The following is a 12,773-nucleotide window of genomic DNA, read 5'->3' on the forward strand; positions in this document are numbered from 1 at the left end:
TACATTGACAAATTGTTGGCTCATTCAGAGATTGATGTACACGTTTGTCTTGTACATATATAATTACTGTAAAATCTGTATTAGAAACTGCAGCTTCTATTAAAATGGCACAAGCAGAGAAGATGTGGCTTAAAATAGAGCATCTAAACATATTAGAAATGGTGAATTTTTGGTTCTCATTTGTTTGAAAAAATGTGTGCGGCTTCTATTAGGGATGCAGCTTCTAATACAGATTTTACGGTACTTCAAATGACTACAACTCTTTTAGGATTTCAAAAAACATTCATCTGTCACGTCATGGCGAAATATATATTTGGAGATTTTTACCGTACATGAACAAGGCTACGAACAAGACTGAATAAAATGACGGATGTTGTGTCATAATCAGATAATAATATTTGACTCTGGAACCCACCAACAGTCTATATGCTTTTGCAGTTCACTGCAGACCCTATTTATGTACTGGATGTTCAGTTCCATCACAAACTTGTTTTTGCCTAGTGACATCAATTTTCTCAGTGAATCTGCTTCATCTATGAATAAATACATTATTATTAAATAAATTATTATCAATAATATTTATTATCCCATGAATGCTATTAATGGCAATTTCCTGTTATAGAGGTAGAAGTACTGATCACAGAAATGTTCATGCAAGAGTCTGTATTCAGTACTTCACACAGTGAAATCCACTATAAAATTGGTAATCAGAATCTCATTTCTCAAAGAAGAAAATTATTTCATTCTGCATTTTATTTACATTTAGATGTCATTTACTATTTGTGTTTTGGGATTCAATTGTTCATTAGACATAATGCTTCTACCCCTAAGATATACAGTGGAATAATCCTTCACGGTCAAACCATACACAGTCATTGCTACTCGTATATTTTTCTAACATTTAGTTTAAGATTTAATCAAGCGTAAATATTCTAGTTTTTTTTCTTGTTTTTTTCTAATCGGATAATGTATTTATAGTTTCCAATGACCAATAAAACTAACCCTGGTGTTATTCTGCTAGGGGGTTTCCAATAGTATATGCTGTTGGTGTATTTATTTAGCTTTCCTCGAATGGATATGAATAGAAAGACAATTTGTGGCATGTGACATGCTTGATTTTGATACATTTGTAACATTGAAATGATAAATACATGATTTATGTATAAATTTTGAACATGTCAGAGATGCATCTCTAGAACCGCATTCATTAAAACAAAATGGCCACCAGTTGGCCATTTTGAATACGATTTGAAAAAAAAATCTTGCGCAAGATCCTGTGTCAAATTCATGTATCAGGTTTGATCAAAATTGATCCTTGCCAAGAGCCAACCTGTTTCTGGAATGGCAGAAGTGATAATTTTAAGCACAAAAGTAGCCGACATTTGGCAATTTTAAATCCCGAGGTGTAAAATGGATGTGTGAAGTTTGATTGTGACTGGACTGGGCTTGTCCGCGATACGAAGGTCAAGCATGTCCACACAGGTAATTCTCCATCCGAGCTAGTATGCAGGTACAAACTTGAGTAGCACAGTGGATATAGCTGACATACCATGCGTGGACACAAACGTGTTCTCGGCATAAATATTAAAAAAAATGTAAAAGTCTTCCTTTACCAAATGGCTTCTATATCCAATGGATTTGAATGTAGCAAGGGCCCCCCTGGATAAATGTATTATAAATATTATATAAATGTAAATAAAGCAAATTCATGTATACATGTATGGTGTTCACAAAACACGTTACGTGTGGCGGGGAGTTTAAATAACTGAGTTTAAAACCCTCTGGGGTGTATTAGCATAGGCGTAACTATTGCATAATGGGTACGTCAGCGTAAAAACACAGGCTCATATGCCAGGGGACACAGCCGACCATTTGCAAAACGTTTTTGAATCCACTCACAACTACTGTAACTACTTAATTACTGTAACTGGGGCAATGGTCGTCGCGCAGCGCGTGTTGGATTTTCATGTAAAACAAGCATTGCAATTTACACGCTTTGTGTATGTCGCTGTGAGTCCCACGTCGAACAGGACGCGGCGCGACGACCACTGCCCTTTAAAGGCACAACATCCGCGCCGGTGGCCAATATTCGCTAAATACACAATTGGCGAAATTAATAAACCTTGCTATAAAACTAAAAAGATACATTTTCAGTACACTCAGGCTGGAAAAATGAAATATGTGATGATAATAGAAGAAAGGGTAAAGGAAGAAATAAACTAAGAACCTACCGTCTTTAAAAAAATATAAGTTTAGAGGATTATTAGACAAACAATAAAATATTGAACTCCGGGAATTAATTAGTGAGTTTCGTCTAAAAAGTAACAGTAATAGTAGAAAATATTCCAAATGAAAGTATAAGAAAATATGTCTTACAATCAATGATTTCTTTACGTTTGGTTCTTCAACTATTCGTGCAGTTGCATATAATAGCATTCTTGTCTTGCTGCGAATGTGTGTTCGTTTACTCACGTGTCACCTGGCACTTTTAATATTAGCTGTACAGTAGATCTGCATTTCTCGTTTGTAGAATAGCTTAAGCAGGTAAAACTATATGCTTAAGCAACTATGTATTAAATATTTCTGTAAACAACTCTATGCCGACATCATAGACTATGTATTAAATATTTCTGTAAACAACTCTATACCGACATCACCTAATAGACTATGTATTAAATATTTCTGTGAACAACTCTATGCAGACATCACGTAATAGACTATGTATTAAATATTTCTGTAAACAACTCTATGCCGACATCATAGACTATGTATTAAATATTTCTGTAAACAACTCTATGCCGACATCATAGACTATGTATTAAATATTTCTGTAAACAACTCTATGCCGACATCATAGACTATGTATTAAATATTTCTGTAAACAACTCTATGCCGACATCACGTAATAGACTATGTATTAAATATTTCTGTAAACAACTCTATACCGACATCATAGACTATGTATTAAATATTTCTGTAAACAACTCTATACCGACATCATAGACTATGTATTAAATATTTCTGTAAACAACTCTATGCCGACATCACATAATAGACTATGTATTAAATATTTCTGTAAACAACTCTATGGCGACATCACGTAATAGACTATGTATTAAATATTTCTGTAAACAACTCTATACCGACATCACGTAATAGACTATGTATTAAATATTTCTGTAAACAACTCTATGCCGACATCACGTAATAGACTATGTATTAAATATTTCTGTAAACAACTCTATACCGACATCATAGACTATGTATTAAATATTTCTGTAAACAACTCTATACCTACACCATAGACTATGTATTAAATATTTCTGTAAACAACTCTATGCCGACATCACGTAATAGACTATGTATTAAATATTTCTGTAAACAACTCTATACCGACATCATAGACTATGTATTAAATATTTCTGTAAACAACTCTATGCCGACATCACGTAATAGACTATGTATTAAATATTTCTGTAAACAACTCTATACCGACATCATAGACTATGTATTAAATATTTCTGTAAACAACTCTATGCCGACATCACGTAATAGACTATGTATTAAATATTTCTGTAAACAACTCTATACCGACATCATAGACTATGTATTAAATATTTCTGTAAACAACTCTATGCCGACATCACGTAATAGACTATGTATTAAATATTTCTGTAAACAACTCTATACCGACATCATAGACTATGTATTAAATATTTCTGTAAACAACTCTATGCCGACATCACGTAATAGACTATGTATTAAATATTTCTGTAAACAACTCTATGCCGACATCACGTAATAGACTATGTATTAAATATTTCTGTAAACAACTCTATACCGACATCATAGACTATGTATTAAATATTTCTGTAAACAACTCTATACCGACATCATAGACTATGTATTAAATATTTCTGTAAACAACTCTATGCCGACATCACGTAATAGACTATGTATTAAATATTTCTGTAAACAACTCTATACCGACATCATAGACTATGTATTAAATATTTCTGTAAACAACTCTATGCCGACATCACGTAATAGACTATGTATTAAATATTTCTGTAAACAACTCTATACCGACATCACGTAATAGACTATGTATTAAATATTTCTGTAAACAACTCTATACCGACATCATAGACTATGTATTAAATATTTCTGTAAACAACTCTATGCCGACATCATAGACTATGTATTAAATATTTCTGTAAACAACTCTATACCGACATCATAGACTATGTATTAAATATTTCTGTAAACAACTCTATGCCGACATCACGTAATAGATTATGTATTAAATATTTCTGTAAACAACTCTATACCGACATCATAGACTATGTATTAAATATTTCTGTAAACAACTCTATACCGACATCATAGACTATGTATTAAATATTTCTGTAAACAACTCTATGCCGACATCATAGACTATGTATTAAATATTTCTGTAAACAACTCTATGCCGACATCACGTAATAGACTATGTATTAAATATTTCTGTAAACAACTCTATACCGACATCACGTAATAGACTATGTATTAAATATTTCTGTAAACAACTCTATACCGACATCATAGACTATGTATTAAATATTTCTGTAAACAACTCTATACCGACATCACGTAATAGACTATGTATTAAATATTTCTGTAAACAACTCTATACCGACATCACGTAATAGACTATGTATTAAATATTTCTGTAAACAACTCTATACCGACATCATAGACTATGTATTAAATATTTCTGTAAACAACTCTATGCCGACATCATAGACTATGTATTAAATATTTCTGTAAACAACTCTATACCGACATCATAGACTATGTATTAAATATTTCTGTAAACAACTCTATGCCGACATCACGTAATAGATTATGTATTAAATATTTCTGTAAACAACTCTATACCGACATCATAGACTATGTATTAAATATTTCTGTAAACAACTCTATGCCGACATCATAGACTATGTATTAAATATTTCTGTAAACAACTCTATGCCGACATCATAGACTATGTATTAAATATTTCTGTAAACAACTCTATACCGACATCATAGACTATGTATTAAATATTTCTGTAAACAACTCTATGCCGACATCACGTAATAGATTATGTATTAAATATTTCTGTAAACAACTCCATGCCGACATCATAGACTATGTATTAAATATTTCTGTAAACAACTCTATGCCGACATCACGTAATAGACTATGTATTAAATATTTCTGTAAACAACTCTATGGCGACATCACGTAATAGACTATGTATTAAATATTTCTGTAAACAACTCTATGGCGACATCACGTAATAGACTATGTATTAAATATTTCTGTAAACAACTCTATGCCGACATCACGTAATAGACTATGTATTAAATATTTCTGTAAACAACTCTATGCCGACATCACGTAATAGACTATGTATTAAATATTTCTGTAAACAACTCTATGCCGACATCACGTAATAGACTATGTATTAAATATTTCTGTAAACAACTCTATGCCGACATCATAGACCATGTATTAAATATTTCTGTAAACAACTCTATGCCGACATCACGTAATAGACTATGTATTAAATATTTCTGTAAACAACTCTATGCCGACATCATATACTATGTATTAAATATTTCTGTGAACAACTCTATGCAGACATCATAGAGTATGTATTAAATATTTCTGTAAACAACTCTATGCCGACATCACGTAATAGACTATGTATTAAATATTTCTGTAAACAACTCTATGCCGACATCATATACTATGTATTAAATATTTCTGTGAACAACTCTATGCAGACATCATAGAGTATGTATTAAATATTTCTGTAAACAACTCTATGCAGACATCATAGAGTATGTATTAAATATTTCTGTAAACAACTCTATGCAGACATCATAGACTATGTATTAAATATTTCTGTAAACAACTCTATGCAGACATCATAGACTATGTATTAAATATTTCTGTAAACAACTCTATGCAGACATCATAGAGTATGTATTAAATATTTCTGTAAACAACTCTATGCAGACATCATAGACTATGTATTAAATATTTCTGTAAACAACTCTATGCCGACATCACGTAATAGACTATGTATTAAATATTTCTGTAAACAACTCTATGCCGACATCACGTAATAGACTATGTATTAAATATTTCTGTAAACAACTCTATGCCGACATCATAGACTATGTATTAAATATTTCTGTAAACAACTCTATGCAGACATCATAGACTATGTATTAAATATTTCTGTAAACAACTCTATGCCGACATCACGTAATAGACTATGTATTAAATATTTCTGTGAACAACTCTATGCAGACATCATAGACTATGTATTAAATATTTCTGTAAACAACTCTATGCAGACATCATAGAGTATGTATTAAATATTTCTGTAAACAACTCTATGCCGACATCATATACTATGTATTAAATATTTCTGTGAACAACTCTATGCAGACATCATAGAGTATGTATTAAATATTTCTGTAAACAACTCTATGCAGACATCATAGACTATGTATTAAATATTTCTGTAAACAACTCTATGCAGACATCATATACTATGTATTAAATATTTCTGTAAACATCTCTATGCAGACATCATAGAGTATGTATTAAATATTTCTGTAAACAACTCTATGCCGACATCATATACTATGTAATAAATATTTCTGTAAACATCTCTATGCAGACATCACGTAATAGACTATGTATTAAATATTTCTGTAAACAACTCTATGCAGACATCATAGACTATGTATTAAATATTTCTGTAAACAACTCTATGCCGACATCACGTAATAGACTATGTATTAAATATTTCTGTAAACAACTCTATACCGACATCACGTAATAGACTATGTATTAAATATTTCTGTAAACAACTCTATACCGACATCACGTAATAGACTATGTATTAAATATTTATGTAAACAACTCCATGCCGACATCATAGACTATGTATTAAATATTTCTGTAAACAACTCTATGCCGACATCACGTAATAGACTATGTATTAAATATTTCTGTAAACAACTCTATACCGACATCACGTAATAGACTATGTATTAAATATTTCTGTAAACAACTCTATACCGACATCACGTAATAGACTATGTATTAAATATTTCTGTAAACAACTCTATACCGACATCACCTAATAGACTGTGTATTAAATATTTCTGTAAACAAATATACGTAAATTTGTATGTTCTGCCATTTAGTCCCCCACAGCTTTACCCTAATGTGATACCAAATAAAACATAACACTGTTATTGTTATGTAATAATATTTTCCCTAAAATACATCCCGACCAAAGAAAACAGTTTTTCCAGAATATGTTCTCAATAAACCTACAAGACACTACGCATTGTTGTGTTGTAGTGTCTTTTATATTTAGTTGAAGTAATTTGGCCCCTTACATGTGATTAAATCCAACAATAATATTAACAATAAAAGTGGTAAAACGTGCTTTTTATACCACCTCTGTTTGCTAGATGAGATACGGAGATATTTCTGTATGGCTCCACTAATGTCGGCAATATTACTTGTAACGCTAATTTCACATACTCACAGAGTACTGGAGATCGTTTATTTTATAGAAGAGAGCCACGGGCCGAAACGTTCGAGCCGAAACGTCCGTCCACCATGCCCAACACAGAAACATCTATTCACGGAAGCAGCTTGAAGGAAAATATCCCCAAATTTCAATAAAATAAACCATAACGACAAAATCAGATTTATCTTGAGCAATAAATCTCTGTCAATTCCTTTAGGTCAATATTAGCCAATTTGTTTTGAATCTCGACGGCAACACCTAGACAAGGATGTCACCTAATGACCTTCAAAATTCTTTGCCATTTTCATTTTTAATTGTCGTTTTTTTCTCTGTGTGTGTATTTGCTTTGTCATGGCACTTTTCTTGTTTTTTTGTGCGTGTATTGTATTTTATTGTATTGTGTCGCATCGCATCGTGTCGTATTGTATTGTATCCATTATCATTCATTCCAATGGATGTTGAAGGATTAAATAAATAAACAAATTGTCTTACGTTGTTGTTGTTGTTGAAGGGCACCTGTGAGTTTAAAATCAACAAAGATGCTACCATCGTTCATTCTAGGGATTATAAGCAATGACAATCACGTAAGAAAAACAAGACTTGAATAATTTGAATAATCCAGAATGACAGGTGAGTTGATCTTCAGTGGAAGTGTCTATGGACGGACGTTTTGGCCTAAGCACGGTTAGTAACCGTGGCCTAAGTAACTGGCGATGGCGCATACAGTGTTTGTCATGGACGACTGGCGAAAAAAAACGACGGATTTGCAAAGTCAAGAGTCGAAATATGCATAGATTCCTGTGAAAAAACACACTGTAAAGCACAGCCGTTTACACCACGAAAAAAAAAACACACATCCAAACTACGATACCATAAAAAAAGAATGGAGTCGGAAACGAGTAAAATTGAAAAATTTGTAGTTACGATATTCGACAAAAAATAACAATTTTCGCTAAAAAAAAAACAAAAAAAACGAGAGACATATCTATTCACACAGTCTACTGACAGAGCTAGTATTAACAGTTGCCAGTCAGGAGGAAGAACAGGAAAAGATGACCATCATTGCGTAAACTGAGTATGTGGTAATTCGCCATTCGCAGGGACACAACAACTTTCGGTAAATCAAAAACAATGTAGTTTCTGTGCGAGTAGAAGATTTAACATTCTGGCGGTCGATATCACATATATCATGGATCTATAAACTATGGTTTATAGTTCCATGCATGAATCAAACAGATAAGCAAGACAAAGTAGTGACCAGCAAAGACAAAAGGTGTTTAATTCTTTTAATCTTTGCTATTCACCCATGACTAGAAGCTAATCTACAAGCATCTGAGGAGATAACCAAAATGCTCACTGTATAAGAGAGTTATCTTAATCAGGTGTGAACACTGGATTTTGAGATCGTTATATTTTACATGCAAATTGCCGGACACAACTTACAACTGCAACCACGTAACTTTTTTCTAGTGAGACCACGATAGAAATGCGCACTTAGTTAAAGACTACGATAAAGACATTGTGAAATTCTTTCGTTTTTTGTGAGAAAAACAAAACTGAAAAAATGTTGACAAGATAATTCAGAAATTTGTATTAGAATAATTCATAACGAAATGTCTTTCCTATTCACCCATAAATTTTTTTTCATAATTGCTGATTATACACTAATATTACAATATTTGCTACATTCTCTCTATCTTTGCCTTTTATTTGTCTTGAATTATGACTGAAAGAAGTTGAATGAAATTACAAAATAAGCAGTGTGTTCAACAACTCGTGTATTTCACTTGGTAAAATACTGTGTTTTTCTGCATAAAAACGAAAGAATTTCACAATGCCGAAAACAGAAGTCTTTGTCGCAGCGTTTCAGTGTAGTGGCGAGTAACGCATGTTTTTGTATTTGGAGTGTGGTCAAATTCTTTCACCCTTTGCCTATAGATACTTTTATAAACAATGATTCCATATGATGTATGTGTATGACAATTGCTTCTTTCAACTTTTTCTTTTGTTCTTAGTCAACAGTACCCGTAATCTTTTCGCTGTTTGGTTCATGATCCAACTCATCAGAGTAACAAAGGCTCACTGTGTTTTTATCAAGTTTGACATTTTTAGATTACGTAACCATGTAAAGCTGCATTGTAGGGGCTTATGAATGTTTATGTGGATCACATGAAAACCATCTTTTCCTATTGTAGTCTAATGTGTCAATAAAATACTAGTAGATATTTTAAATTAAAAAAAATATGATCTAACTTTAGCTAACAAATTCGGATAATTCAATGCGTAATATACCCGCACTCATACGACTTACTTCCTTTTAACAAAATTAATTACCTTGCATTTCCTTCTTCGACAAAAGTATGATACCAGTTTATGCGAAGTAAGTGACGTAATTTCACGTCTGCAAATAAATCCCCTCGCATCGCGCTACTATATTGTGTGTTATGAATCATTATAACTTGTAGACATAGCATGGCTATAGCCAGGCTTCTGATTTGACATTTTCATATATACGTTGTAGTTGTAAGTTATGGTGTATAGGAAGAGTATGAATTCGAGAGAAATTTTTTTAGGACGATGCTGATCTACGATTATATTTCCTTTATCAAATGTACTTTCACACACAGGTGTTGAGGGACTGTGTTTCACAGTAGGATTTGTGCTTTCCAAATTGTACACACAATTTATATCTAAATTTCAAATGATTATATTATGTCCTACATATGCTAAATATAACAGCAGTCTATGGGCATTATTAACACGTGATGCATTACTTCCTAATTGTCCGTTTTTGTGTAATAGTTTAATTGGGTGCGTGCATGGAAGGTACCTTCCATGGTGCGTGTGAGAATTGTGATATTCCAAAGGGTTTTTTAACTTTTATTTTAATATTCGATTTACTCTAAACTCATTTCAGAGTGTTGGCCAATGCATTAGATACGTACGAAATGGAGGTAGTTTTTGTCATTGGATACGAGTTTTGTCATTTGCTGAACATGCTCAGACCATGCTCAGACCATGGAACTATAATTATAGTTCCATGCTCAGACACACTGAGGAACTGTGCCTCAGACTACGATAGAAACGTGTGTTAATAAACTACCAGCAAGGTCTGACATGGCACGCATCCTGCGGGCGTAATGCCCAATTCACACCTACGATAACAGGCGTTGCTAGTCTGTTCTATAGTAGTCTGAGGCGTAACTTACACACCAGGCCTGTCCATGGTAGACGCACTAAACCAAAATACATTCAAATTCATTCATTGTCCATGGTAGACGCACTAAACCAAAATACATTCAAATTCATTCCTTGTTTAGACTGTTCTTGTCAGAATAAACTTACTCTGCTGAACCTACGCATTTGTACCACTCCATTTATATATATTTTAACATTAAAAATTTGCTTTTATTCTATTTTTATTTGTCTTGTGTTTGCATTGACATTTGTTTCCACAAAATCCCCAGCTCCCCCCTCTCAATTTTCAAGTGGTCCAACCCTAACTAAAACTGTCAGCTGTCGGCTGATTAAATACTAAGCGAGTCGACGTATTTTGTTGTTGTTGTTGGGGGGGGGGGATATAAAAGATCAGAACCAATATCACATCCTTGTGTCGAGTTAGGCGCTGTAAGCTTAGGTTTAGGTTTCGCACCGTCCCTCAACCGTCCCGTTGAGGGACGGTGGGTTTCGCAACAAATTCACAACAAAACTTATTATTCAAGTGAATTATTAGTAAAAACCCTGTGAATATGAATATGACCAAATATATACATACTGAACTTGAACACAGGCGAAAATGAGGGCTTTTACGTGATCTTCGCCAACCAAGTTCCGTTCGGCTATTACATCATCACTATTCCTATGTTTACACCCATACCAGGTCCCAGTACTAAACAAGTCGATTCGGGCGACGTTTTATGCAAACATGGGAGTTTAGTTGAGCGGCTGTGACCACGTAAACTTTCAGGGTTATAATCACATCTGAGTGTTTGCATGTGAAATTTAATTCTGTATTTTGAGGCACGTGATGAAAGGCGTACAACGTCATCCATGTCACCGTTCCATATCATTCAGTTCGTTATTATGAGTAATGCCCGTACAGATAGGAAGATCACGCTATCCAGATAAGATTGTGAATGAAATCTCGCATGTGGGTCACAATGACTGCAGTCAGTATTGTTGCATCACACTGTTTTAATAATCACTGTTTTTAATAAATCAAAGTTCCTTGAACGCGTGCGTTACAATGTACCTTGAACCACAGCCCCTCTATCCACGGAGGGACTGTGCTTGAACGTACATTTTATTTGGTTCTCGTCCATAGAGGACGCTGTCATTACGTTTCGTACCTGACCTGGAACACGCAACTTTCTGATTGCGGCCGGCCGCACTGATGTTAAATAATGATGCAATAAAGAATGAAATTACAAATTTTTCTACTTGTGTTCCACCTGTTGACAACGAATTTAATTACTAGTATCGTAATTTACCACTGTTTACTTTCCGGCGACATCTGATCGGACAACCACGTGATCGTGATAACTGACCTTATATTCATAATTTAGTGGGCACAAATGTAATGTATTAAATATATATTTATTTTCACTGTATTTACGTGAATGTTAATTATCTCTAACAAAGTATGCGAACTGCGTCGTAACTTGAAAGAAAAAAACAAACATATTTTGAGTAAAATATAATTTAGCAACATCACCCCAAACAGGGAATATCTAGTTGTTCCTCCCCTTTATTGTTGCTTATAACCATTCTCTAATCACGTTCTCGTATTTCATTTCGTCAAATAACATGTACAGATAACATGATAAATATGACGCCACCTTTCTTGGCGTTACATCACGTGTGGAGCGTCAACTCGGCGTATCACGGTATGGCATATTTGTGTCTGATACAAAACCCGGGTACACATTACCACTGACCCGACCACTGACACAACATTGAGAAGCCGAACTGAAGCGTTCTGACCTTTATAACATAACACGCATGTCTGAAATAATGGGAAGTCAAACAGCGAATATATGCAATTCCATGTGTTCGTCCATTTTAGCTTGGAACACAAACAGAACATCTGAACGGAAGTTCATTGTTTTCATTTTATGCTTATACGCAGTGAAAACTGACAATACCCGGCACAAAATCAACACATTTGGTTATTTGTTGGGTATTG

General features: G+C 33.6%; 1 long non-coding RNA gene across 1 annotated transcript; it reads right to left on the minus strand.

Annotated features, from left to right (window-relative positions):
• Positions 1-290: 290 nt before the first annotated feature.
• On the minus strand, positions 291-2,518 carry LOC146733638 (uncharacterized). Its single transcript, XR_014926747.1, has 2 exons — positions 2,377-2,518; positions 291-533 (listed from the first exon to the last, which is right to left on the minus strand). It is a non-coding gene; the product is annotated as an uncharacterized LOC146733638 (long non-coding RNA).
• Positions 2,519-12,773: the final 10,255 nt, after the last annotated feature.

This window comes from Saccoglossus kowalevskii, chromosome 16, assembly GCF_978046115.1.
Source record: "Saccoglossus kowalevskii chromosome 16, keSacKowa6.1, whole genome shotgun sequence".
NCBI classification, from domain to species: Eukaryota; Metazoa; Hemichordata; class Enteropneusta; family Harrimaniidae; genus Saccoglossus; species Saccoglossus kowalevskii.